Source organism: Symphalangus syndactylus, chromosome 19, assembly GCF_028878055.3.
Source record: "Symphalangus syndactylus isolate Jambi chromosome 19, NHGRI_mSymSyn1-v2.1_pri, whole genome shotgun sequence".
Lineage (NCBI taxonomy): Eukaryota > Metazoa > Chordata > Mammalia > Primates > Hylobatidae > Symphalangus > Symphalangus syndactylus.
The window spans coordinates 83,081,351-83,108,764 of record NC_072434.2 but is presented as its reverse complement, the minus strand read 5'-3'; the positions used below and the strand labels follow the sequence as shown (position 1 = coordinate 83,108,764).

At 34.4% G+C, this 27,414-nt stretch overlaps 1 long non-coding RNA gene across 1 annotated transcript; it reads right to left on the bottom strand.

Moving 5' to 3' along the window:
• Window positions 1-864: 864 nt before the first annotated feature.
• On the bottom strand, window positions 865-27,051 carry LOC129458626 (uncharacterized). The gene is made up of 3 exons (XR_008649690.2): window positions 27,002-27,051; window positions 15,494-15,583; window positions 865-918 (listed from the first exon to the last, which is right to left on the bottom strand). It is a non-coding gene; the product is annotated as an uncharacterized lncRNA (long non-coding RNA).
• Between the last annotated feature and the right edge of the window lie 363 nt (window positions 27,052-27,414).

Sequence of the window (27,414 nt, the reverse complement as noted above, 5' to 3'; positions counted from 1 at the left end):
ATGTTTCAAGACTTTTGCTATTACCAGCTGTATTGCAGAGAATATCTTTGTGCCTTCTTCATTTCATATTATGCCAGTAATTTTGCAATAGATAGCTAGAAATGGATTTTTTGTCAAAAGGAAAAATTGATAGATAATTCTTCTAGAAATGACTAAACTCCTTCGAAGGAGTTTTTACATGTTGCATGCTTACCAGAGATATATAAGGATGCTATTTATCCATAGCCTCACCAACAGTATATATTTTCAAAATGTCAGATTTTTAATACTCCAAAGTAAGGAATGGCAGTTTTAACTTGCATATGCCTTACTATGAATGTGGCTAAGCATATTTTCCCATGTTTGAGCATCATTTGTATTTCTTTTTCTGTGACTTGTTTCGTATCTTTTTTCTATATATTTTTTGGGGGCTGGTGCTTTTTTCCTTCTCAATTTTTAGAAAATCTATTAGGGCACTCAGAAAAGTATAAATGACAGTAGATATTGCCACGAAGGGAATTAAATATAAAGAGATACCTAAACAGATACTGATGTAATGCAGCAAATAGTTATACTAAGGTACTACAGATGGCAACTACAACAACTAATTGCCACCACTAGGGCTGGGAAAACAAAAGCAACAGTTTGGAATTATGAGAAGCCAGAGGTTTTGAGGAAAGGCAATGTAGAGCAGCAATTCAGACCTCTGCTGACAATTCAGACCTATGAGTCCGTTGACAGGTGCAGTCAGTCTTCTCTTGGTACTTCTGAGGGTGAAAGTGTTTCTGGGAGTGCTCTGATCCTATCTGGAACTAATCGCCCCTGCTGGGGCAACATTTGCAGAAGCATGGTAAATATGAAAGAGCGAGTTCCTTCTTTCTTGTTCCTCTCTTCTATCTCCATCTCTTGCTCTGTTGACCCGACCTACTAGAAAGACACCTGGAAAAGTCAGGAAAAACATTTGTAGAATCTTAGCACTAGCCTAAAGAATACTATAAATAGTAGATTTGGGGTAAAGAGATGATAGCTTAATAACTAGCAGAATTTCTCTCTGTTAGATACGTTAGCCCTTTTCTATGACAAGTTTCAAAATCACATTCTGCAGTTTATCATTTGCCCTTTATTTCACTTACCACTATGAAAACTTTTAATTCTTAAGATTTATCTATCAATGTTTACCCTTATTGTCCTAGATTTTTATTAAATTGTCATAAAAAGTATGCACTACCAGATTATAATGGAATTCCCTCATGTTTACCTACAGTATTCACATGGTATAATTTTTATTTACTTGCTGATATTTGGTGTGTTTTTTTTATTTGTATACATTCATGGAGTACAAGTGTAATTTTGTTATATGCATAGATCACATAGTGGTGAAATCAGGGCTTTTGGGGTATCCATCACTCGAATTACATAAATGAGATTTACCCATATAACGGATTTTTAAGTGTACAATACAGTTTGTTAACTACAGGTGCAATGTTGTACACCATTCTAGAATTTATTCACCTTGTATAATTGAAATCTTATACCTTTAGATTAACAATTCCTCATTCCCCTTCAAGGCCCTGGGAACCCCCATTCCATTCTCTGCTTCTGTGAGATTGACTGTTTTAAATAGCTTACGTAAGTAGAATCATACAGTATTTGTCCTACTGTGACTGGCTTATTTCACTTAGCATGATATCCTCCAGCTTCATCCATGTTGTTGCATGTTGCAAGATTTCCTTCTTTTCTAAGGCTGAATAATATTGCATTGTGGACATATACCATGTTTTATTCAGCCATTCATCTGCTGATGAACATTTAGATTTTTTCCAATTTATTGGCTATTGTGACTAGTGAGTGCTTCGGTGGACATGGGGATGCTAATATCTCTTCAAGATCCTGATTTTTGTATAAATATCCAAAAATGGGATTGCCAGATCATATGGTATTTCTACTTTAAAGTTAAACAAAAGCTCCAGACAGTTGTTTGCAGCTGCCGCATTTTGCATTCTCCATAGCAGTGTACAAGGGCCCCAATTTGTCTACATCATCACCAATATTTGTCTTTTCTTTTTCTTTTTGTGTTGTTGTTAATAATAGCCATCCTAAGAGATGTGAGGTGATATTTCATTGTGGTTTTGCTTTGCATTTCCCTGATGGTTAGTGAACGTGAGCATCTTTTCATGTACCTGTTTGCCATTTGTAGGTTTTATTTGAAGAAACGTCTATTAAAATACTTAGTCCATTTTTAACTGGGTTGTTTTTTGTAGATATTGAGTTATAGGAGTTTCTTATACATTTGGAAATTAACCCCTTCCTTAATATGTGGTTTGCAAACCTGTGCAGATTTGCTGTGAAGATTTTTACACTGATGTACTGCAATTTGTCTGTCTTGGCTTATGTTGCCTTAGCTTATCTATGAAAGCCATATCATTTCTATAAAATTATTATCAAGACCAATGTCGTGAAGACTTTTCCCCATTTTTTTCTAGGAATTTCATAGTTTCAGGCCTCATATTTAAGTCTTTAATCTATTTTGCGTTGTTTATTGTGTATAGCCGAAGGTAAGAGTACAATCTTATTCTTTCAAAGGTGAATATTCAGTTTTTTCCGACACCGTTTGTTGAAGAAACTGTCCTGTCCCCATTGTGTATTTTTGGCACTCTTGCTGAACATGAGTTGACCCTATATGTGCACATTTATTTCTAGGCTCTTTGTTGTATCCCATTGGTCTATATATCTGTCTGTATTCTGTTTTAATTACTGTAGCTTTGTACAATATTTTAAAATAACAAAGTGTGATACCTCCAGGCATATTTTTCTTTCTCAATATTGTTTTGCCTATTCAGGGTCCTTTTTTTCATCATACGAATTTTAAAATTTTATTTTTTTATTTCTGCAAAAATAACATTGGTATTTTGGTAGGGACTGTATTGAATCTGCAGATTGTTTTGGGTTGTATGAACAGTTAACAATACTAAGTCTTCCAAAACATGAACATGGAGCATTTTTCCATTTGTTTGTGTCTCTTTAATATTTTTCATCAGTATTTTATGCTGTTTAGCCTACAGGTCTTTCAAAACCTTCATTCAATTTATTACTAGGCTTTTTATTTTCTTTTGATGCTACTATAAATGTGATTATTTTCTTAATGTCTTTCTCAGCTTTTTCATTATTAGTATTAAAAAATGCAACTGATTTTTATATCTGGATTTTGTATGTGCAGCTTTATTAAATTGTTTATTAGCAATAATAATTTTTGTGTGTAGAGTCTTTAGGATAAGATCATGTCATCTCTAAACAAGACAATTTTATTTTTTCATTTCCAATTCGAATAGCTTTTATTTCTTTTACTTGCCTAATTGTTTTGGCTAGGACTTCCAGTACTATGTAGAATAGAAGTGACATGAGTGGACATCCTTGTCTTGTTTCTGATCTTAGAGGAAAAGATTTTAGTTTTTCACTACTGAGTATGATATTACTTTATCCTTATTTAGTTCTTTGGACTTCTGGGATCTGTGGTTTGAAATCTGTTCTTCCATTTGGAAAGTCCTTGGTTGTCATCACTACAAACTTTTTTTTAATTTCACTGATTTTTATTCCGACTCCATTTTCATTTTTTCTTCTCATTCTGACATAGAATTCTATTGTCTGTATGTGATATCTTTTGAAATCATCTCAGTTATTGGACGCTATGGGTTTTTTACCCCCTCTGTTTGGATTTTAATTCAGGAAATTTCTGTTGAACTATCTTGCTGTTCACTGACTCTTTCCTTGGACTTTTAGTCTATTGCTGAGCCTGTCAAAGTCATTCTTCAACTTTGTTATTATGTTTTAATTTTTAACATTTCCTTTCAAATCTTTGTTAGAGCTTCTATTTGTTTACATTACTTATCTTTTCTATGCTGTCTGTTTTTGCCCTTAGATCTCTGAACATATTAATTGTATTTATTTCAAATTCCCTGCCTGATAATTCCAAAATCTGTCATGTGTGTGTTTTCTCTGATGTATGTTTTGTTTCTTCTTCCTTTTTTATTTTTATTTTTGAAAGCAGGATGTATTTTATCAAGTAATAGGTAACGAGGTAAATAGATCTTTAATATGATTGTTTATATTAATCTGGCTTGGAATTTGGCTGTGTTTGATGTTGTACATATGGGAACCAGAGACTTCAAATTCTTCTAGTATTCTTGCTTTAGTTTCTCCTCTTGTTTTATTTTTACTACTCCAGACAGAGAGACGGTCTGTACATTTTAGATCTTTTTAAATTTCCCTCAGTAGTATTATATCAGAGGTTTGTTGGTGTCCTGGTAGCATGTGGGAAAGGGGCTGTCCTATAATTTGCTTCAGTCAGTCCTTAGTGGTACTGTGTCTCTAGGGCGTGGCCTTCACGAATCTCTCAGACTCTCATCCTGGAGTTTAGTTTATTCCCCCTGCCTCTACTTTCTTCTCTGGCTGCGGTATTCCCAACTTGTTTCTCTGAAGCCCACTCCACTGGGGATTTCACTTGTGTCTTTGTTTTTCCCATAAAGAGATAAGTGAGATAAGAGCTGGGGTGGGGGAGTGGTGGGGGTGCTGAGGAATTACCTTGCCCCATCGGGGAAAACATTCTGAATTCCTTTCTGTTTAGTTTCTTTCCTCTGGAAACTAGATCTTTTTTAGTGAGAAGAGTCTGAGCGGGTTTCAAGATGACCGCCCTTTCCCTGCCCCAGCCAGGGTCATGAAAGGATCTTTCTCAGATCTCACTGTGAGACTCCTATAGGATTCCCACAATAAAATCACTATGAACGTGGCGTTTCAGAGTTTCCCACTATCATGCTAGTCCACTGTCACCCTTCAGCAATTTGCCAAAATATCCATTCCATTCTCACTACCAGTTTATGGATTCCAGCAGTTTCTGCTTTCAGTAGGCAAGTCTCAGCTCTGTATCTATCAATGTGCCACTGTCTCCAGATTTTGAGGTAGCACTTGCCCTGTAACCTCAGTTCTCTGTTGAGTCTAAGAAAAGTTGTGGATTTTTAGTTTATCAGTCTTTTGCTTTTGAAAGGTTGGAATGATGACTCCTAGGCTCTTTACATGCCAGAGCTGAAACTGGAAGTCTCAGTTCATTTTTTAATTTTTAATTTTATTTCTTATTACAGTAAGATATTTATTGGTTTAATTTTTGTAATTTCAGCATTTATTTTAAACTCAAAGGATACAAGTGCAGGTTAGATACATGGGTATATAGTGCAGATGCTAAGGTGTGGAATATGAATAATCTGGTCACCCAGGTACTAAGCATAGTGACCAACACTTAGTTTTTCAACCCTATGCCCCCTCCCTCCCTTCCCCCTCTAGTAGTCCCCAGTGTCTACTGTTGCCATCGTATGTCTGTGAGTACACAATGTTTAGTTAGCTTCTGCTAATAAATGAGGAACATGCAGTGTTTGGTTTTCTGTTCCTGTGCTAATTCACTTAGGATAATGGCCTCTAGCTGCATTCGCGTTGCTGCAAAGAACATGATTTTATTCTTTTTATTTAATGGCTACATTAAAAGCATCTAGCAATCCAACATCTAATAACCCTGGAAGAATCTAATTTCTTTTTGCTTTTTTCCCCATCTATCTGCTCTTCCATTGTTGTTTCATTTTATTTTTGTGTGGATTATAGAAAGTCTTGCCACTGGACTCATGACCTCCTCTCTTCTACCTTTGCCATTGTCCTCCCAAATTTTTGCTACACAGATATTTCTGAAATACAGATTTTGTTCAGGTCATTTTATAGTGCAACTTGCTCATATGGTAAAGTTAAATCTTTGCTAGCTCCTTCAAAGGCCCCCATGATACCATCTTGATGGGCTTCTGTAGCCTGTAGCCTGTTTTCTCCACATTCAAGCCATGGCTTTTGATTTTTTAGCCACACTGAACTGCTTTCAGTTCCTCAGAAAGGCCTGCTTTTCACACCTTCTTTCTTTTTCCTTCTATCTACATGTTTATTGTCTATTTTAGCTCTAAAAGTTTTTGACCTAGCTCAGCTCATTTTTTTCCATGAAGCTTTTCATAAAACAATCATTCTATTTATCTAGGAAGAAGCAAGCATTCGAACAGTTGCATTAGATATAGTACTTTCTAGGTACTTTCATCATAGCACCTATAACACTTTGAATTCCTTATTTTCATATTTGTCTCACCTTTTCAGCCTGTCAGCCCCTTGAAGATTCAGCTGTGTCTGTTTCGTTTACATAACAACTTGATCTTAACATATCAGTCAGTAATATGTACTCAGTAAACATTTTTGAATTTGTAAGAAAAATAATATATTGCTATCTTAAATGTGTTTCATAACTTAGACTCAGAGTATTTAGCCACACATTCCTGAGTTTTCTTAAATTACAGAATGTATATTTCACCTGCTATGTTTTCTGAATTTAATAAACATGCTTCTGAAAATATTGTTATTGAGAAAAAATGTCCTATTTTTGACTGAGAGGACAAAAGATATGCCATTTCTTTAAGAAATTTCTCACTCAATAGCTGAAAACGAAAGGACTCTTTCGAGCGGTTATAGGAAAATGACAAAAGGAAGGAAAGCATGCTTTGCTACATTAATGATTTGTTCTTTCTAGAAGACTACTGTTATTGACCTTTCCAAATATAGCATTCAATACTTGGATCATTTTATCAAAAGTCCAATAACAGTGGATTTTACTTTTTTTCAGAAATTTTTATGTGACTAGAAATCATGATGAATTGAAGGAAAAATAATCTTTTTATTATTAATCTTAAAATGATATGACTGCAAAATTTTCACTCAGACTGTTTTATTAACAAGGGATTTATCTGAGCTATAATACTAGGCAGTCTCTTGGGGGCATACATATGGTGTGGTATAGCAGTTAGCCAAACTCTATAGCAAGTTTGATTTGATTGGCCTCAAGGCCTATGTGGCTTCTAGAACAACTTCAATCATCTTTAAAAGAGGATAAAGGAAAAGAAACAAATCTGAAAAAAAAAAAAAAAAAAGCAAAGAGCAAGACAGAAAGGAACTTGTTATATTAACAGATCTGGAGGGATAATTAAATACAAATATTCTTTGGAATAAAGCATTTTGCCAGAAGATACTATTTATTATAATTTATAGAAGAAGTGGATTACCTCTTAGTGACATTGCAATTAATTAAAGAATAATATGAGTGTTTGTTTATGTTCTAGGGGGAAAAGAAGGTTAAGGGCAGTGATCAGTAGCCACTCTCCTCTCTCCCTGATTCTCTTTGTTGTTTCTCTCGTCACTTTTGTCGAGGAAATCCAGAGATGCTTAACCTGCAGCAGATCTCATAGAGAAAGATCTGTTTACCACCAGCAGAAATGTTCTCCTTCCCAGAAATATGAAAAACTAAAAATCTGAGCGTTTAAAAATACTTTTATATGCTCAATGAAATTTTTCAGGAGAAAAGAAAGTTGTGAGGAAGAGAGGGTCATAGAGCTGTATTTGATTTTACTTGACCACTAACTAACTGTATCAGTTTTGTAAAAGTAGTTTTTTTAATATAAAAAGCATATATAGGCAGAACATAAATATAACAGATACAACGGCAGAATATAACATATAAGAATGTAAATTAGTTTATTTTTTCCATTATAAGAGATGTAAATATCCACAGAATGTTATGAGGTAGTTCTCGGAATATACAAAATAGGCAAATTTAAAGTTGGCATGCCAATATTTCAAAATAGAAAGTGATATTGACAGCAATCACTATGTTTCAGAAGATGAATAATGTATTTTATGGAACATATAAAAGTTATTTGTGTTGCCCATTAAAATGCATCTGCAACGTAATTATTTAATCCACATTAATAAAAATATTGACATTCTTATACCTTGAGCCATGCATCGATCTTCCTCTTCTCCAGAGTTCTATGACTTGAAAGCTTATTATGCTTAATTGTCATTAACAAAAATAGTAATAACAATAGATCACAGTTTTTTGAGTGGTTACCCTGGCCCAGGAAGTATGATAAGTGACTTACAGACATTATTTCCTTTAATTCTCAAAACTACTATAAATTACACATTGAACATTTTACAGTTTTACGAAATTGATCTTTAAAAGGATTTGCCTGCAACCACTCACGTAGTTGACAAATAAAGCAAAATCATAGCTGCATTTTAGTAATTCCAAAGCTCAGTCTTATATTCACGTGGCTTAATAATAATTGATGTTTATTATGATAAATTTAGGTGATTCCAGGGCCCCTAATTGCTCATAAATCCAAAAGTGTCCAATTACGCATAGTAGCATTTTGGGATTAAGTGAATTGTTCTGTATCTCATTCAATATTAGATGTTGATTAAATTGTTTCCATGTTTAATTATTTCTTTACTGAGGTAGAATTTCTGTCTTACCAGTGATAACAATCACTTTCTATGTTCAGTTGGTACCATTTGGCTACACTTACTTCTTTTCTTTTAAACTGTAATGACAAAGGCGTTAGCACAGTATTTTATCCTGCACGTTGCCAAGCAGAATGCCTCACACGAGGCAAATAAGTGAAAAGGGGACTATTGAAGTAATAAGTTCCTGTTTAAGTATTAACAAGGAAGAGCGAACATTTCCTATATCATTTTACATTTGAGAACATTTTTGGGTACAAAAAGGTAAATATATTGTTCAAAGCATACATAATTTCAGTTATGAACGATGAATAAGTCCTGCAGATCTACTGTACAGCTTAGGACAGAGAGCCGAACAATACTTATATATACTTAAACATCTAACAGGGTAGCTATTGTATTAAGTGTTCTCATAACAAACAAATAGAAAGAGGAAGGAAGGAAACTTTTAGATGTGGTAACTATGTTTATGGCATTGTTTATGGTGATGATTGCATGGGTGTATACTTATCTTCACACTCATCGAGATGTATACATTAAATAAACACACTTTTTGCATGTCAATCATACTCCAATAAAAAGATATCTGGGAATACAGTAGGTTATAGATAAAATGAAAAAATATCACTTTGAATTTAAAGTTAAAATTGGATTAATTATTGCTGGAAGCTGGTGAAAACCACCGTTACTTAAGCTTAAGGAGATGCACTTTCTACAGTGAAGAAGCAATTCAAATACAAAGGACTATTGATCAAATTTTCTAAGAGGTTTGGTACTGCTACATTTCCTTTTTAAAAAAATATTTTAACTTTTGCGTTCAGGAGTGCATGTGAACGTTTGTTATATAGGGAAACTTGTGACTCAGAGGTTTGGTGTGCACGTTATTTTGTCACCTGGTTACTAAACATACTACCTGACAGTTTTTTTGTTTTCGTTTTTGTTTCTGAACGTCTGTCTCCTCTCACTCTCCTTCCTCAAGTAGGCCCCAGTGTCTGTTGTTCCTCTCTTTCTGTCCATGTTTTCTCATTATTTATCTCCCACTTATAAGTGAGAACATGTATATTTGGCTTTCTGTCTCTGCATTAGTTTGCTAAGAATAAAGGCCACCAGTTCCACTCATGTTCCTACAAAGGACACTATCTCATTCTTTTTTATGGTTGCATAGTATTCCATGGTGTATGCATAGTATTCCATGCATAGTATTCCATAGCTTCAGTAAGAATGGTACCAGCTCTTCTTTGTACATCTGGTAAAATTCAGTTGTGAATCTCTCTGGTCCTGGGCATTTTTCAGTTGGTAAGCTACTTCTTACTGATTCAATTTCAGAGCTTGCTATTGTCTGTTCAGGGATTCAATTTCTTCCTGCTTCAGTTTTGGGAGACTGTATATGAATGTACAGGAGTTTATCCATTTCTCCTAGGTTTTTCCAGTTCATGTGCAGCACACAGAGGTGTTCATAGTAGTCTCTGATAGTTATTTGTATTTCTCTGGCATCAGTTATAACATCCCCTTTATCAATTTGAATTGTGTTTACTTGGGTCTTCTCTCTTCTTTATTAGTCTAGCTAGCAGTCAATTTTATTAATTTTTTCAAAAAACCAATTCTTGTATTTTTAAATCTTTTCTATGGCTTTTCATGTCTCTGTCTCCTTAAGTTCAGCTCTGATTTTGTTTATTTCTTGTCCTCTGTCGGCTTTGGAGTTGGTTTGTTGTTGTTTCTCTAGCCCTCCTAGTTGTGATGTTAGGTTATAAATTTGAGATCTTGCTAACTTTTTGATGTTGGTCTTGAGTGCTATAAATTTCCCTCTTAACACTGTCTTAGCTATGTCCTAGAGATTCTGTTATGTTGTATTTTTCTTCTCATCAGTTTTAAAGAACTTTTTTACTTCTGCCTTAATTTTGTTATTTACTCAACAGCTGTTCAGGAGCAGGTTGCTTAATTTCCATGTAATTTTATGGTTTGGAGCAATTTATTTGGCCTTGATTTCTATTTTTATTGCATTGTGGTCCAAGAGGGTGGTTGGTATTATTTCGGTTTTGGGGGGTTTGCTGAGGATTGTCTTATGTCCAATTGCATGGTTAATTTCGGAGTATGTACCATGTGGCAATGAAAAGAAGGTATATTCTGTTGTTTTGGAGTAGAAATTTCCGTAGATGTCTCTCAGATCCATTTGGCAACGTGTTGAGTTCAACTCCCAAATCTCTTTGTAATTTTCTGCCTTGATGGTCTAATACCGTAAGTGGAGTGTTGAAGTCTTTCACTATTATGGTGTGTGAATCTAAGTCTCTTTGTGTATCTATCTCTAAGAACTTGCTTTCTGAATCTGAGTGTACCCGGGTTCAGTGCATATAGATTTAAGATAGGTTGGTCTTCTTGAATGCTTTACCATTTTGTAATGCCTTTCTTTATCTTCTCATCTTTGTTTTTTAAAGTTTGTTTCACCTGAAATTAAGGTTGCAACCTCCGCTTCTTTTCTGTATTCCATTTGCTTGGTAAGTTTTTCTCAATCCCTTTATTTTGAGCCTATGGCCTCCCAAAGTGCTGAGATTACAGGCATGAGCCACTGTGCCTGGCCTTACTCTGTGCCTTTTAATTGGGGCATTTAGCTTTTTTACATTCAAGGTTATTATTGATATGTGTGGATTTGATCTTGTCATCATATTGCTAGCTGGTTATTATGCTGTCTTATTTGTGTGGTTGCTTTTTAGTGACACTGGTATGTGTACTTAAGTGTGTTTTTGTAATGACTGCTAATGGTCTGTCCATATGAAAAGCTCCCTTCAGGAGCTCTTGTAAGGCAGGTCTGGTGGTCACGAATTCCCTTGGCATTGCCTTCTCTGAAATGAATCTTATTTCTCTTTTGCTTGTGAAACTTAGTTGGCCAGATGTAAAATTCTTTGTTGGAATTTCTTTTCTTTAAGAATGTTGAATATAGGCCCCCAATCTCTTCTGGATTGCAGGGTTTCTTCTGAGAGGCCCACTGTTAGTCTGATGGGCTTTCTTTTGTAGGCAACCTATCCTTTTTCTCTAGCTGCCTTTAACATTTTTTCTTTCATTTCAACCTTGGAGAATCTGATGATTAGGTGTCTCAGGGGTCATCGTCTTGTTAAGTATCTTGAGGGGGTTCTCTGCATTTCCTGAATTTGAATTATGGCCTCTCTAGCTAGGTTGGGGAAGTCCTCATGAATGATATCCTGAAATATGTTTTCCAAGTTGCTTCATTTCCTCCCATCTTTTTCAGGGTCATGAGTGATTCATAGATTTGTTCTCTTTATGTAATCCCACATTTCTCAAAGGTTTTTTCTTTTTTCATTATTCTTGTCTGACTGTTTCTGTCATATTATAGAAAGCCAGTCTTCAACCTCTGAGTTTCTTTCATTGGCTTGGTTCATCTGCTCTTAATACTTGCAATTGCATTATCAAATTCTCGTAGTGTGTTTTTTTTTAACTCTACCAGGTCGATTATGTACTTTTCTATTTTATTTTATTTATTTATTTATTTATTTTATTTATTTATTTTGTGGTGGGGGTTATGGAGTCTCTGTCGCCCAGGCTGGAGTGCAGTGGCGCGATCTCCGCTCACCGCAAGCTCCGCCTCCTGGGTTCACGCCATTCTCCTGCCTCAGCCTGCCGGTAGCTGGGACTACAGGTGCCTGCTACCACGCCCAGCTAATTATTTTGTATTTTTTTTAGTAGAGACGGGGTTTCACTGTGTTAGCCAGGATGGTCTCGATCTCCTGACCTCATGATCCACCCGCCTTGGCCGCCCAAAGTGCTGGGATTACAGGCGTGAGCCACCGCGCCCGGCAGATTATGTTCTTTTCTATACTGGCTTATTTGTTTGTCAGCTCCTGCATTGTTTTATTGTGACGCTTACTTTCTTGGATTAGGTCTCAACATTCTCCCGAATCTCAATTACATTTTTATTTTTAATGTATTTATACAGGTTTCTATTTGTTATTGCAGAATTATTTCAAGTATGAAATAATTATGTATCCTTATTAATGTAACTCTTGTTTTAAATAATACTTGAGTTGTAAAAAAATGGCAATTCAAGCATTATTTAAAACAAGAGTATTTTAATAATGTTAAAAATCTGAGGTTTCCTTGTGAGTACATTTATGATGATGAAATAAAATAAATTAGAAAACATGATTTGCCTAAAACAGTGGATGATAGTTAATGATTAAAGGATACTCTTAATGGCAAATAGAACTGTCATAATTATTATAGTCATGATTACTGTTTATAGCTACATTATTTTCATTTTTGACCCAGAAACATTTAAATTTAATAAAATTGGACATATAAATGAGCTAAAAAATTGGACTGTATTGGCATACTTAAAAATAATTGTATAATAAGGTTATATTTTACTATGAAATATATATTAAAAAGGCACAAATTTTATATTAAATGCTGAAGAAATAATGAAATTTTGAAAAGATACTCATGGAAGCTAATAAAAGGATATTTTCTATTATCTTCATTAATAATTAATCTAACTGTAATGATCTTAACAGTAAATATATGTATTTAATTAATTTCTTAATATAATATGCGTGTATTCTTAAACTCTGGTTATTTCCAGAGACTTTCTTTCTTTTTTTTTTTTTAATACTCAGGCAGCTATCACAATTGCATTCTATTTTATAATTTACCGCAAAACAAAAGTTTCCAAACTGTTCATCAGAAAGCAGAGAAAATGAATCACTCATTTTAAAAGTTTATTCAGTCCTCTTGATTATAAATTTACTCAAATGAGTCTGTTTTGTTCTGTCCTATTTTTCCACAGAACTCTGAGTACCTCACTATTTATAGTCCTATTCCAAATTTATTCACCTGATGTTTGAGCACTTTTAAATTATTCAAATACTAGATTACATTTAGATATAATGCTGAAGATGGTTTATGGCAATTAACACTCAATTATAAACATCTCATCCTCTCAGGCAGACTTTAAAAGCTTAAACACTTTCTTATCTTATTTTAATTGATCCCTAACCCTTCTAAAAGGCAGTTGTTAAGATACTGTTAAATAGCCATTTTGGAGACACAGAATCCAGAGAAATAGGGTCAGTGTTCCCAAATTCAAAGTTAATTTCTTGCTTGTATAGGGAGAAAACAAATACATCTCACAGGATTATGACATTTTCTATACAAAGCTAGTTTAAGAGGAACAACTAATTAATTACAGTTTGTATTTCCTGTACAGCTTATTTTCTCTTCTTTACAGTAGTTTTTCATTTCCTTTTCTATTTAAAAGTCTTAACTTACTATTCCATCTGAAAATAATATGATAGCCATGCACAGTCTGTGTGAGAAAGGCAACAGAAAAGTTAATCTATAATGAAGATCAATTGTCAATAGGAAAGATGTCTTCCCTGGCACTTTTCAGTCATTTGAAACATTTTATAAAACAACGCAGGTAAGGAAGAAGGCTAATCTATAATCAGAGAAATAAAGGTTACAGTTGCTTAGGTTACAGCTGCCTATGGTTGACTCAGGCTCTGTATTCACATTCCTTTGAGGCTCAAAATAACTTAAATTTCAACAGCTTAGATTTTGAACCACTTAACTTCATATAAGTTAAGGAACAGAGAATTCAGAGATTACACATGACAAAGAATACAGACTTACAAAAATAGTTTAGAAACAGGCACAGAGCAAAACAAGAAATAAGACAGACTGTGGGGATAATAAATTATCTGCTTTCCAGAATTACCACATTATAATATTCAAAATGTCTATTTTTCAACAAAAAATGAGGAAGCATGTGAAGAAACCAAAAGTATAGAAATATAGCTCATTAAAAAAAAAAAAAACAGAGACTGTCCCTAGAAAAACAGACATTGGACTTACTGGTCAAACATTTCAAGTCAAATATACACTGAATGACTGAGGGAAGTCATGGGTGAAGATTTAAAGAAAATTAGGAAAATGAGGCATGAACAAAGAATTTCATTAAAGAGATAGAAAATATAAAAAGAAACTAAATAAAAAATCTGGAGTTGAAAGTACAAGTACTAAAATGAAAAACTCACTAGAAGTTTTCCAAAGTAGATTTGCATACATTGAAGAAAGAATCCATGAATTTGAAGATAGGTCAGTTGAAATTATATAGTCTGAGGCTAAAAAGAATGAAGAAAAATCAATAGAGTCTAGGAGATCTCTGGAGCACCATACACATAAAGCAACATACACATAAAAGGAAGCTCAGAAAGAGGAGGGACAGAGAAAGGACAAACATGAAGTAAAAGTAAGACATTCCAGATAAACAAAAGCTGAGGGAGTCTGCACTATCAGACTTTCCCAAGAAGAAATGATAAAGGGGATACTTTAGGAAGAAATGAAAACGAACAAACAAAAAACTAGATAGCAATTTGAAGCCATATGAAAAAATAAAGAATTATGATAAAGTTAAATACAGAGATAAATGTAAGACCAGTGTTATTGAATCTTTGGTTTGTAACTTCTCTTTATATTACCTGTACATTTTTGGAAGATAAAGAAGAGATGGGTAGGTTGATCACTCAGCAAGCAAAGTCCTTTACAAGAAAAGGAAGAACATGCCACAGTTATGGGAAGAACTATTGATAAATTCAAGTTATTGGACCTTAATTCATGAAACTTTGTTTCAGTTGATTTTGGGTGGTGTCTAGGAACTTGAAAGGTTTTTGTTTTTGCGAGATTATGTGGTTCTTACGTGCAGATAATTTTTCTAAGTGATACCTTCTTTAAGAATTAATTTTCATGGGAAAAACACCGAGGTCCAACCCAGGAGGTTTGGGCTTGGTTTTGTTGATGCCTTGCTCACAAGTTTACAAAATGCTAATTCTACACATTCTGGTGATTGAAATAAAAAGATAGAAAGCAATTTTTATCCCCAACACTTCAAGTTAGTACAGGTGACAATGATGTTTAGATAAAATTCTTTCAGCAAACAAAAAAGACCTAATTCATAAATGAAAAATTAATATATATATATCCATTTATTATCAGAGAAGAAATTTTCTTGTACATAATAGAGAAAAAATAATAAAAACAAAGACCAGTGTATTCATCTACTTCCACAGTGTGATTTTGTATTTTAGAGGAACACAAAAAGGTATTGAAAGAAAAAAAAATTACATACATTATTACTTACCAGCAGAATTAACTCTCTAGTTCTTCTGAGAGCAAGGAGATGCTTACTATAAAGTAAGCATAATATTTTACCATAACCACATTTCCAAATCTGTTGAAGCAAATGAAAGTATTAAGGTTCATTGTCAACCCTAATTGTTGCGAAGTTCTAATAAATACTTTTCAGACATAATGTATCTACTTAACATTTTTTTCCTATAAGTAGGAAAAAAACTGGTGTCTCATATTTACATATCTATTTGTAATTTATTTTTTATGTTAAATTTCAATTTACTCATAAATATGATTCTTAAGGATATCTTATATGAAACTTCTTATCAGACACAGCTTCAATTTAGCAGGACTGCATCCATGGAAGCCTTTTGGAAGGCCAGCACATATTGGATATGGCCAATGCATTGGCCTCTCCCAATGTGTTGCACCTCTCCCATTACCGCAAGGACATCGGCCATATCCAATATGCATCGGCATTTCAAACAACTTCCATGGATGGAGTCCTGCTAAATGGAAGCTTTGTCTTACAATAAATGAGTGACTAGCAGTCATTTACCTTGGCTAGACAAAATTTAATGATGAAAGATAATGCTATCTTTAATTTACTTTCAGTAGATTCATCAGAAAAGAATCATACAGATGAATACAAAAAGAAATCAGTGTGGTGAAATTTGCATATCTAAATGAGGGAGATATATATATATATACTTCGTTCTAGACTTGTAACTTTCTGTAGGTGTCATTTTTTAATCACAATTAAAAGTTGGAAGACAAATGAAATAACATGTTAACCCTCCACACATAATCACGATTTTTAAATTTTTTTTTAAATTTTTTGAGACAGGGTCTCACTCTGCCACCTAGGCTGGGAGTGCAGTGGTATGATCTCAGCTCACAGCAGCCTCAACCTCGTGGGCCTAAGTTATCCTCCTACCTCAGTTTCCCAAGCAGCTGGGTCTAGAGGTATGCACCACCATGCCCAGCTAATTTTTTGGTATTTTTTGTAGAGACAGAGATTCACCTTGCTGCCTAGAGTAGTCTGGAACTCCTGAGTTCAAGCAATCCTCCCGCCTCAGTCACCCAAAGTGCTGAGATTGCAGATGTGAACCAGTGTGCCCAGCCAAAAAATTTTTATATGGCTGGAAACATTCCATTTTTAACATGCCATCATGAGTTAGCACACAGTTTTGGAGTCTGTATCAGTTGTCTTTTGAGTCAACAATTCCTTTTAACAAACTAAATCAAACCATGTGGCATTTAACAAGCAGTGTGTATTGGGCACACAGTTGAGTCAGCTGACAATTGGCTAAGTGAATCTTCTTTGTTGATCTGGCTTACAGATTTGAAGGCTGGATGGCAGATGGCTGCTTTCTTGCAACTCTCCCATTACCACAAGCACATGCCAGAAGTAGCCTGCAAGAGAGCCACAGAGGAAGCAGAAACATCCCATAGATGTCTTAAGTCAGAACTACATATCATCACTTCCACCGAGTCTATTAACTAAAGAAAGCCACAAAACCCGTCCATATTTAAGAAGTAAGGAAATAGACTTGATCCCTTTAGAAGAACTACAGAATAGTCTGGCAAAAATACAGATACAGGGAGAGATGAGAAATTGTGGCCATCTTTGCAAGCTAACAGACTATCTTTCTCAGATCTACTAAAAACATAGAAAAGTCCACACCTTTTTCCTTTAAAGAGGTTTTACCGAGACAGGAAGAATGCAACCCTACACTATAATGAAAACATAAAGTTTAGAGACTTTAGTATTAGCCCACACTATGTGTCCTTTTTCAGAAAACAGTAAATAATAAGCATGTTATTAACTCAACCCCAAAATGCTGTTTTTATACCACAGCATAATACATAATAATAGTAACAGAATAAATAACACTAATATTATTATCAGAGAACATGCCACCTCAATGTATCTTCCAGTTTATGTTGTAAGAAAAAAAGTTAATCCTCATTTTATGAATAAAGCAATTGGAGTTCATGGAAGTTAAATAATGTGTGCAAGGCTTCCCTTCTAGAAATGGTAAGACTAGGATTAGGCCAAAGTGTACGTAAATCCAAGGTTTACGGTACGATAACCGAAGCTTCCTAACTGAATCAGCTCAACCTATGGGTTTAGGGGATATTGAAAAATAAATAAATAAAAAGCTCTTGCTGTTTCCCGTATCTTAATAAATTAGATAATTAGTAAGCAAACATTCTGTTTACTATATTCTCAGTATAGTGATAAGAATTATATAGAGTGAAAAGTCTAAGAGCTTATGGTCTAGTTGGAAAATAAAACAAATCTATAAGGAACAATAGTGGCAATTTAGGCAAGTAGTACATCGTTGATTAATTTTATGTCCTGCTCTTCTTACGCCAGTATTTAAGAATTTGTCTTAAAGTTCCCCTATTCCTACATGCCAAGATTCTGGTACATGTGTTGTCACTCTAAACTTTTTAACCCCTAACCTGGCACTTAGCACATAGCTCTGATTCTTTTCTTCCCCTAAAAAAAGTGGCTTGGGCATAGTTGATGCAGTGTTTTCAGCCACCTTCATAAAGAAAAACAAAACACCTTCATAAAAAAAAAAAAAAAAAGAGTTTCTGGAACAAACCTGAGAGTTGTGAACATTTTCCTTTTAAATATATCGTGAGTTGGTTATTTCAGTAGTATAAATGCGGTCAGCGTTTCAGAAGGTGCATCCTATAGCACATTTTTATGTTGCTTTCAAGGGAATCTTCATCATTAGAATGTGAAGTTGATGAGATCCAAAATTTAAAAGATTGGAGTAAGCATTAGGAATTTTAAAAAATAGGACAACAAATATTGATTAAGCTTAAAGGAAAAGGGCCAGAACTGTGAGGGTGGCATTCAATGAAGAAAGCTTTAGGACATGTTTGAGCAAATGTCATTATATATTGGGGAAAATTAGTCACAGATCTTCCTAGAACATATTAGTGGGTGAACTTTTAGAGCTTATGTCTTCTACATCTCTACTGGGTAATATTGCCTCCTTTTTTACTAATTCTTATTTTCTTGCATAAAGTAATATATTATTTTAAATAGAGGTATATCTACTGTTACTTTAGAATAATTATACTCACATAAAATCAATATGAGAAACTGCAAAAGAAATTGAAGTGCTTAAGAAATCCATAGAAGCTTGATTCTGCTCATTTTAAAATAACCATAAAATTTTCTCTTTTGTACTTGACTGACTTTCCACGATCGGTGCTAGACTTGCATCTTCTTAGGCTACTTTCTGGTAATTTTTTAGATAATTAACAGTGCCATTAAAGAACCAAAGAAAAATAACCATTATCCAACAGGCTTGGCTCACTGCAACTTCCACCTCCCGAGTTCGAAAGATTCTCCTGCCTCAGCCTCCTGAGTAGCTGGGACTACATGTGTGTGCTACCATGCCCAGCTAATTGTTGTATTTTTAGTAGAGACGGGATGTTGGCCAGGATGGTCTCAATCTCTTTACCTTGTGATCCACCTGCCTCGGCCTTCCAAAGTGCTGGGGGAAGTCGGAATTTATATACACAAGATCTGCATAAGCATAGTTGAAATTTCAGATTTCAGATAGTGTCCTGATTAAATGGAATGATTAAATATAAGCAGTTCAACATAGGGAAGCCTACTATATAGTCTTACAATCAATGTATACTTATGATCGTCTTGAAGAACTAAAAGATAATAAAAACAAGCTAAGCTAAAAACAAAATTCTTCAAATTACAAACGTAAAATTGCAGATGTGCCTGCAAGAAGAAAAAAACAATCACCATTTGGAGGGGGACTATTGTCTATAAACTCACAGATACTTCCCTTTGGATAACAGATTTTTTTCCACTTGCATACCAAATGTATTACAACTTTCAAGAATTTCCTGAAAATCCGAACAGTATTTCATTAAAAAATATTTTAATGGGCTTAAAAAAACAAAATTAGGTGTAATTGGAATTTTTTAATTACCTTTAAGTTTGTGGCTGTTATCATTAACTATTAGCTTTGGTCAATGGTGCTTTTAATTCTTTTAGACCGTTCCATAGTGGATACTTGCCATTTCTTTTGTCTAGTGAGCATCTGAATTTACATTTTCTGAATTCCCCTTTTTGTAAGGTGGACCTTGTCTTCCATTGTAAATGTTGAAGAAACCAAATCTCACTTTCCCAGCATTCCTTGATGCTTTATCAATCATACCTATATCATGTGACCTAAGCTTTTTCTATCATATGTTCTTACTCCAAAATTTGAATTTATACAATGAGGCAGCCACTTCTTGACATCTTGCATGGTGCCTTCAACTACTTCAGGTTCCCATGAGTGGAAGAGACAGAAATTCTGGAGCAGCTCCCACTAGGTGTGTGAATGGAACCACTGCGGTGTTCCTGGCCAAGGGAGATGCAAGCAGTGTTTTCACAGGCCAAGTTCTCCAGAATAGAACAGAGTTTAATTTTTGTTTTTCTTGGCTACATGTATATGAACTGTGATTCTCCATTTTCCTGGCTATTTGGAGCAATCAGTGAGGAATGATGAACACTGACTGATAAGAAGCTTACAGCATCTTGCCTCTGATTAGTAATTATAAAAGCCAGATGGTTTAGTAAAGATGCCTCTGCTTACAAAAACTAAAAAGCAGGTGAAAAAATAAAAATCACATCATTCCTCTTCATCTCCTACTATTATTAAAGCCAGAAGCCTCTTTAAAAAAATCCACAGTCTGAATAATTATTTTCCACTCTTTCCATATCAGCAATCTTCATCATGTTAATCTTCACTTTTTATCCCAGATTAACCAAAAACTGAGAAAGGGGTTTAGCTTGGAGATTCCACATTCTTAAACTCTAAGTTTGATTAATATTTTTATATTATACAGTGTTTTATATTACAGAAGACATTGTTTTAAAATTTTATATTGGATAGTAGAGTGGAAGATTTATCAAAATATATATTTTACTCATCAATAGTCTATATGTATATGATTAAAGAATCAAAATATTCATTTATTTAATTTATAATAAGGGACTGTAAGAAGAAAGAAGTAGATGATTACTCAACTGAGACAAAATGTTAAGATATTCAAGAACATTGTATTATAGATTCTTCTGAATTATCAATTACTTATGCATCAACAGAGCCGTGTAAAATCAGCATGTCATTTGGAAAATTAGACGGGGAAAGCAAATGTATTTTTCCCCAAGCAGCATGATTAAGGAGATGATTTTCAGTGACTGAAGAAACAGCAATTTTTTTTTTTACCTTGACATACTACCCTCACCATTTTCTGGAAGCTGCCATTTGTAATGATACTTTGCCTCACAAATCACTTATTCAGCATCACCAATTCTCCCAAAGGAGAAAATTATTTACAACTAAGGAAAAGCAAATGTTCAGTATTTTTAAGAAATGGATACATTTCGTGCATTGTGTGAGGAATTCTTTTCTCAGGATCCAGGACCATATGTTTACTATTTCTTTAAGTATTTTATCACAATTCAAAATAGTGTTTACCACGGACATCATATATTTAAGTCGTTGAAATTCTGTCTGTCATGAAATTGTACTTTAAAATAACACAATGTATATATTTACATTATATTAGAAAAGACAGCTTAGCTTTAAAAAAAGATAGGCCAGACACGGTGGCTCACTCCTGTAATCCCAGCACTTTGGCAGGCCGAGGCAGGCGGATCATGAGGTCAGGAGATCGAGACCATCCTGGCCGACAGGGTGAAACCGCGTCTCTACTAAAAATACAAAATACAAAAAAAAAAAAAATTAGCTGGGCGTGGTGGTGGGCGCCTGTAGTCCCAGCTACTCGGGAAGCTGAGGCAGGAGAATGGCGTGAACCCGAGATCGCGCCACTGCACGCCAGCCTGGGTGACAGAGCGAGACTCCGCCTCAAAAAAAAAAAAAAAAAGATAGAGTACTACTTTCTGTAATGACAACGGGCCTCATTTCAGAAACCATTATAAACTTGGAGAAAAACCACAAAAATCAACCTTTTGAAGAGTTAAGAGTGACTAAAAGCAGGCAAGAACTGGAAGGAATGTACCCCTAAGAGAAAGGAAATATACTAGGTAAGACACCTGTTTAGCTGGTAGTTCCCTTGAGACCTCCGCAAATTTGGTCCATAGAGAGATGAAACTGACACAAAAATCAGCCATCTTATTCCTGAAATTGGTTACTAAGAGAAACATTTCTGGAAAGAAGGAAGTCACTGTTTGATGTAAACTAAAAATGAAGTCCTAAGTTCCCTACTAGCTGAAAATGGACCCCCCTCTTGCCCAACACAAATCTTGAAAACTAAATTTTCAGCCATGATTGTTTAAGGGAGTTTGGACATGCCCCATGATACCCTCTCCTTTTTGGAGTTGAGGCACAATTGACTGGTGCTTATGTAAAACAGAGATTACAACACTGACAAACACACTCCTTATGGCAATGAAATTCCAAATTCCAAATAAGACCCAATGCCATGCAAGGCAAAGGTTAAGTCAAGGCTGCTGGCCATCAATCTTGCTACATAGCACTGTTATCTTAAAACATTTCTGTCTGATGACTCCAAGTTTTAGACAGAGTCTTACTACTTTAACCAATTGCAAATTAAAGAATCTGAATCCACCTAAAACTTGTGGATTCCTGCTTCAAGATATCCTGTCTTTTTGGGCCAAAACAATATATACTTTCCATGTACTGATTTATGTCTTTGCCTGTAACTCCGGCCTCTGTAAAATGTATAAAACCAAGCTGTAATCCAAACACTTCGAAGACCACTTACTTAAGGCTTCTTGGGTTTGCGTTTTCCCCAGGCTGCGGTCACTCATAATGGCTCAGAATAAACCTCTGAACTATTTTACAGAGTTTGGATTGTCTCTGAACAGTAGTATAGCAAAATCAGGTAAAAAAATTCCATCACATTCTTAGATGACCTCAAAATGCACATGAAGCTGGATATGGTGGCTTTTTGCCTGTAATTCTGGCACTTTAGGAGGCTGAGGTAGGTGGGTCACTTGAGCCCAGGAACTTGAGACCAGCCTGGGCAACATAGCAAGACTCGTCTCCACAAAAATAAAAATAAATTAGCCATACATAGTAGCATTCACCTGTAATCTCAGCTCCTCGGGAGGCTTAAGTGGGCATGTCATTTGAGCCCATGAGTTTGAGGCTCCAATGAGCCAAAATGGTGCCACTGCACCAACTCCAGCCTGGGCAACAGAGCAAGACTCTGTCTCTTAAAAAAAAGAACAAAATGCACATGAGCAAGCTAATGTCCCAAAGAAACCAAGGGAAATTAACACTTACGGAAAGTCTAGAATATTCTGTTTACCTCTGCTGTGTTTTCTAGTCACCTACTGAGGCCTTCACTCTTCTGGGATATGATCTTTGATAGAGGAATCTCAGATATGAGCCCCAACTCTTTAGTCACCAGCCTTTGTCTTTTGTGTCCCAGATTAGTGTTTAAATCAAGGTTTCTAAGCTATCGCAGGTAACATCAGAGTATTCCTGGGTTCTATGCCTATTTACCTCTTTGTCCCTTCCCTCCCTTCCTGACCCCTCCTCTTTCCTCCCATCCACTTCCCTTCTCTTCCTTTCTTTCTCTTTCTGGTTTCTAAGAATTGCTTCTATTTTTTTCTTTACCAGTTAAATTATCCATTTAAATAGTTACACACACACACACACACACATACACACACACACACACACACACATATATATATATTTTTTAGACAGAGTCTCATTCTGTCACCCAGGCTGGAATGCAGTGGCATGATCTTGGCTCACTGCAAGCTCTGCCTCCCGGGTTCACGCCATTCTCTTGGCTCAGCCTCCCGAGTAGCTGAGACTACAGGCACCCGCCACCACTCCTGGCTAAGTTTTTTGTATTTTTAGTAGAGACGGGTTTTCACCATGTTAGCCAGGATGGTCTCGATCTCGTGATCCTCCCTCCTTGGCTTCCCAAAGTGCTGGGATTACAGGCGTAAGCCACCGCGCCCAGCCAGTTAAATATATTTTTATCTAGAATTCTAGGTAATTATTACTAGAAAGGCTTCTTTGAGTAACTCTCCTGCTATATTTCTTAAAAGAGAAGGTCATTTCACAGATATAACAAAGTATCGAGAAGTGTATCTTCTTGACTGGAGATCAAATCAATTCTTTCACATGATTGAGTCAAAGGTTTCATGATTCAATCATTAGATTTTTTTTTCTTAGTGAAATACTCATCAAAGGAGTTTCACTGTGAAGAAAGTTGGCTGATGATGTTACTTATCTTACAACTCAAACTTTAACTTTTCATGACATGTAAAGGAGCCTCAAGCAATCAACCATCTAACACTCAAACTTAATTTTTATTGCTATGATGTTGTCAGGTGCAATTTAACAGTGAATTTGCAAAATCATGAAAAAGACTTAGATAAATTTTATATTAGAGTAAGTCACAGCAGTTGCTTCCCATTTCCTCATAAAAAGCTCCACAAATACTTATGCATGTATAAATCACTGATTAAAAAAACTTTATCATGTTTATAAGAACACTGATAATTTTCACACTGTGGAAACCTGAAGTAAATGCCTGAAGGTAAGCTGTTGTAAATGCTGTTAGAACGTATTCATACTTTTCCTCACAGTATTAGTCCAATCTGCAGACATACCCCCATATTATCTTTAAATTGATTGAAAATTGAAATCATGTAAAAAAGTGCTTACCAATGATTTTACATTCAAGCAATCTATATAAGATATATCTTAAGGATCTGTAAAATTGTCTGATCACTAACATAAACTACATAAACTGAAATCTATTATTTTCTTTAATAACCAGTTTTTAAATATATCTTTGTAATACATTAAAAACATTCCAATAGCAGCATTCAATAAAATAATATATGCATTTTAAAATTTTCAATCTCTTTTTTGTTTAATATTACATTTAACATATCTATATCCTGAAGTTTCACTAGCTTTTCTTTTATTGTGGTAACATTATCTAACAAGATGTTTTTATAACCTATCTTGTAGGAAATAACATAAATTTTCTTATTTTATGCTTATTGTATTATTAATAAGTCTCCTTTTTAGCCAGAAAAAAATGGATGCAAAGCCAAATTATCATGTTTTATAAAAAGAATTTGATATTGAGTAACATATTTGAATGATTAAAAAATAATAAAATAGAACTGAGGGGTACAAAAATAAAAATAAAAATGGTATCCCAATACAATTCTCCATCATGACCCTTTAAAAGTAACCACTTTTAAAAACTATTATTTTAAACCTATTGATGAAATTTACATAGCATACATCTATGCCCATTTTGTAATTATAGATAATATTTATTTATCATTCAGTGACCAGGAATTTAACTCATGAAAACTATTTCCAACTCTTCATTCACTGTTCTCAAATTTTACATGTTCTGAAATTGTTTAATCTATGTGAGATATTTTATAATTATTTCTCTTTCTGTAAGTAATAGAAATTATATTTTAATTTTCTATTAAGCATGACAGTGGAATGTATATGTCTACCGTTTTCCTTCCTCTGCAATCTCCACTTCTCAGCTACTGTTTGTAGTACTGTTTCAGCAGCATTGAAAAATTGTATAATGTTTACATTATGATCAGTAACTGCAATTCAATTTTCTCTGTCTTTTTTCTATAGGTTTATTCTAAAGGGAAAACTACTGAATAGCATTTACACTATTATAATATTTTGTAAATATTAATTTATCCTAAAAGGTGAAATTAAGAGTAGAAAAGAGGATGTAGCTAAAATATATTTAATCTGTTATTCCAGATAAATGAGTTAGAGAGAACTTTTTAAACTGGCATTCATCAATCCAAAATTGTACCATAGTATGTTTGATGTATAATTGAAGCATTATTTAAAGTAAAATTTTATTTTTCTGGAGTTTTCAATTGTTATTCTAATTTTCTTTTTGTCTTAAGCTATGACACCATTTGATTACTAATAGTATCTATCTAATAGAAAAAACATACATAAATCTATGTTTTTTCTAGGTGTCCCTGACCTTTTCTCATTTCAATTGATTGCATGCATGCTAACCTTGCTACTCAACTGTCAACTTGGTGCTTATTTTTCTTCCCCTCTAGAAAGAAATTGTCAGGCTCTTATATCTAATATGACTGTTATTTTGGATCTCTTTATTGTTTTGAGGAAATATATCCCTGAGAATATTTTTAAAGTTTGGAAAACAGGTTAACCTTTGAATAATATAGCAGTATATATTTTGCCTATTTTTCTTTGGTCTGAAATTGTGTGTTCATAATCATGTGCCCTTAGAAATCTGAGATATTGATCCTTTTGCAGTCAGTATTGTTAATGCAATGTTTGATTCCAATATGATTCCAATTTCTTGTAGCTATCCTGCTCTTGGCTTCTTGAAAACTTTAGCATCCTCTTGTCTTCATTAACTCTCAGATGTGCTTCAATGTGGTAATCTTTTATGTGCATTCTAAACATTCACCATTTTGTTTTGTAGTAACTAAGTGCAATTTCAACCTTGATATCATATATGATAAAATGACAATTTTGTAAGTCAGTCTCTAATATTAGAATAAACATACTTGCTCAGTATTTCTTTGCTAAAGAAGGCAAAAAAAATGCTAATTAGTCTTGAAGAATGACATAAAGGTGACATAATTAGGTTGTCATACTTCAAGGTTTTTAGCAAAATTGGAGCTGGAATTTATTTTTATTTCAATAAATACACAATTAAGGTAAACATTTGAATATGTTTTCTATCAAATTTCTTGGTATACTTTGATATTGCTTTCACATTCCTTGTTGTCAAAGTCTTTCAGAGTTACATCAGGAGCAATTCCATGCCTTTCATAGTCTTAATTATTTCTTATCTTTACATTCTCAAATGTTTTGTGCGCTTACACTGGCGTCATGAAAGCTTATGCTTCAAACTTACACTTTTAAGGTATCTACAAAACAAACTAAAACTAAATTTATCAATCAAAATGGAGAAAATGGCTTATGATTAGTTTATTTATATGCATGTATGGCAAAGTGGAGAGTATAAAAATTCAAAATGTTTCTCTAAATATTTGAGTGAAATTAATTTTTCAGGGAAAATCTCCATATTCCATATTGATTTTCTAGTTTCCTGCATATGAATGTAATTCCAGGTACCCTTCTTTCGAGAAGCAGGGAGGCACGTGAGTCAGAAGGCCCATGAAACAAAAGTAATCCGATTGCTATGAGTAGCTTTTTTTTAATGCTTGGGTTCAAGAGATATTTCTATGGTGATTCATCATTGGAAAACCAGTATGTAGCGTAAATGCAACAAGTGTGTTAGGGAGGTTTCTTACTCTATCTCTCATTGTATGCTTATGGCATATTGCCAAAAGGCAATTCTGTAAATGCTGTTGTAGTAGGAGGTGGCAAAATTCTGTGGTCTAGGTGGGCGGTACATTTGTACCTTGGATTAATTTATGGGTAGCTATTAAGAGCATTCAGAGAATGAGTGCACTGCTTACCTTTCAGAAACTTCTCCATAAATATTGTGCCTCTCAGCTGAGCATTTCATAAATATTGACCGGGAGTAGATTTGAGGTTATATACCCTGACAGCTAATTGAATTGCAACCATTCTATATTGATGATTCAGTACAGAATAACATTCACGATGGTCAGCTGAGCTGGAAAAAAAGAATAAAAATGACTTGTGAAAGCTGAGGTAGCAGAAAAGAAAGATACCACAATAGAAAACAATTCTAACCCAGCACTGAGGTTGCCCTAACAATAACCGAAGGACAGGTCTACATTTCTCTGTTTAAGAAAATTGCAGAGGAAATAAATCTGTTATCAAGATTATAATAATCATACCAAGATTTCAAAGAGCACAAAACGTTTGCTCCTAGATGAAACACGTTTTGTGTTTTTTATGTTGA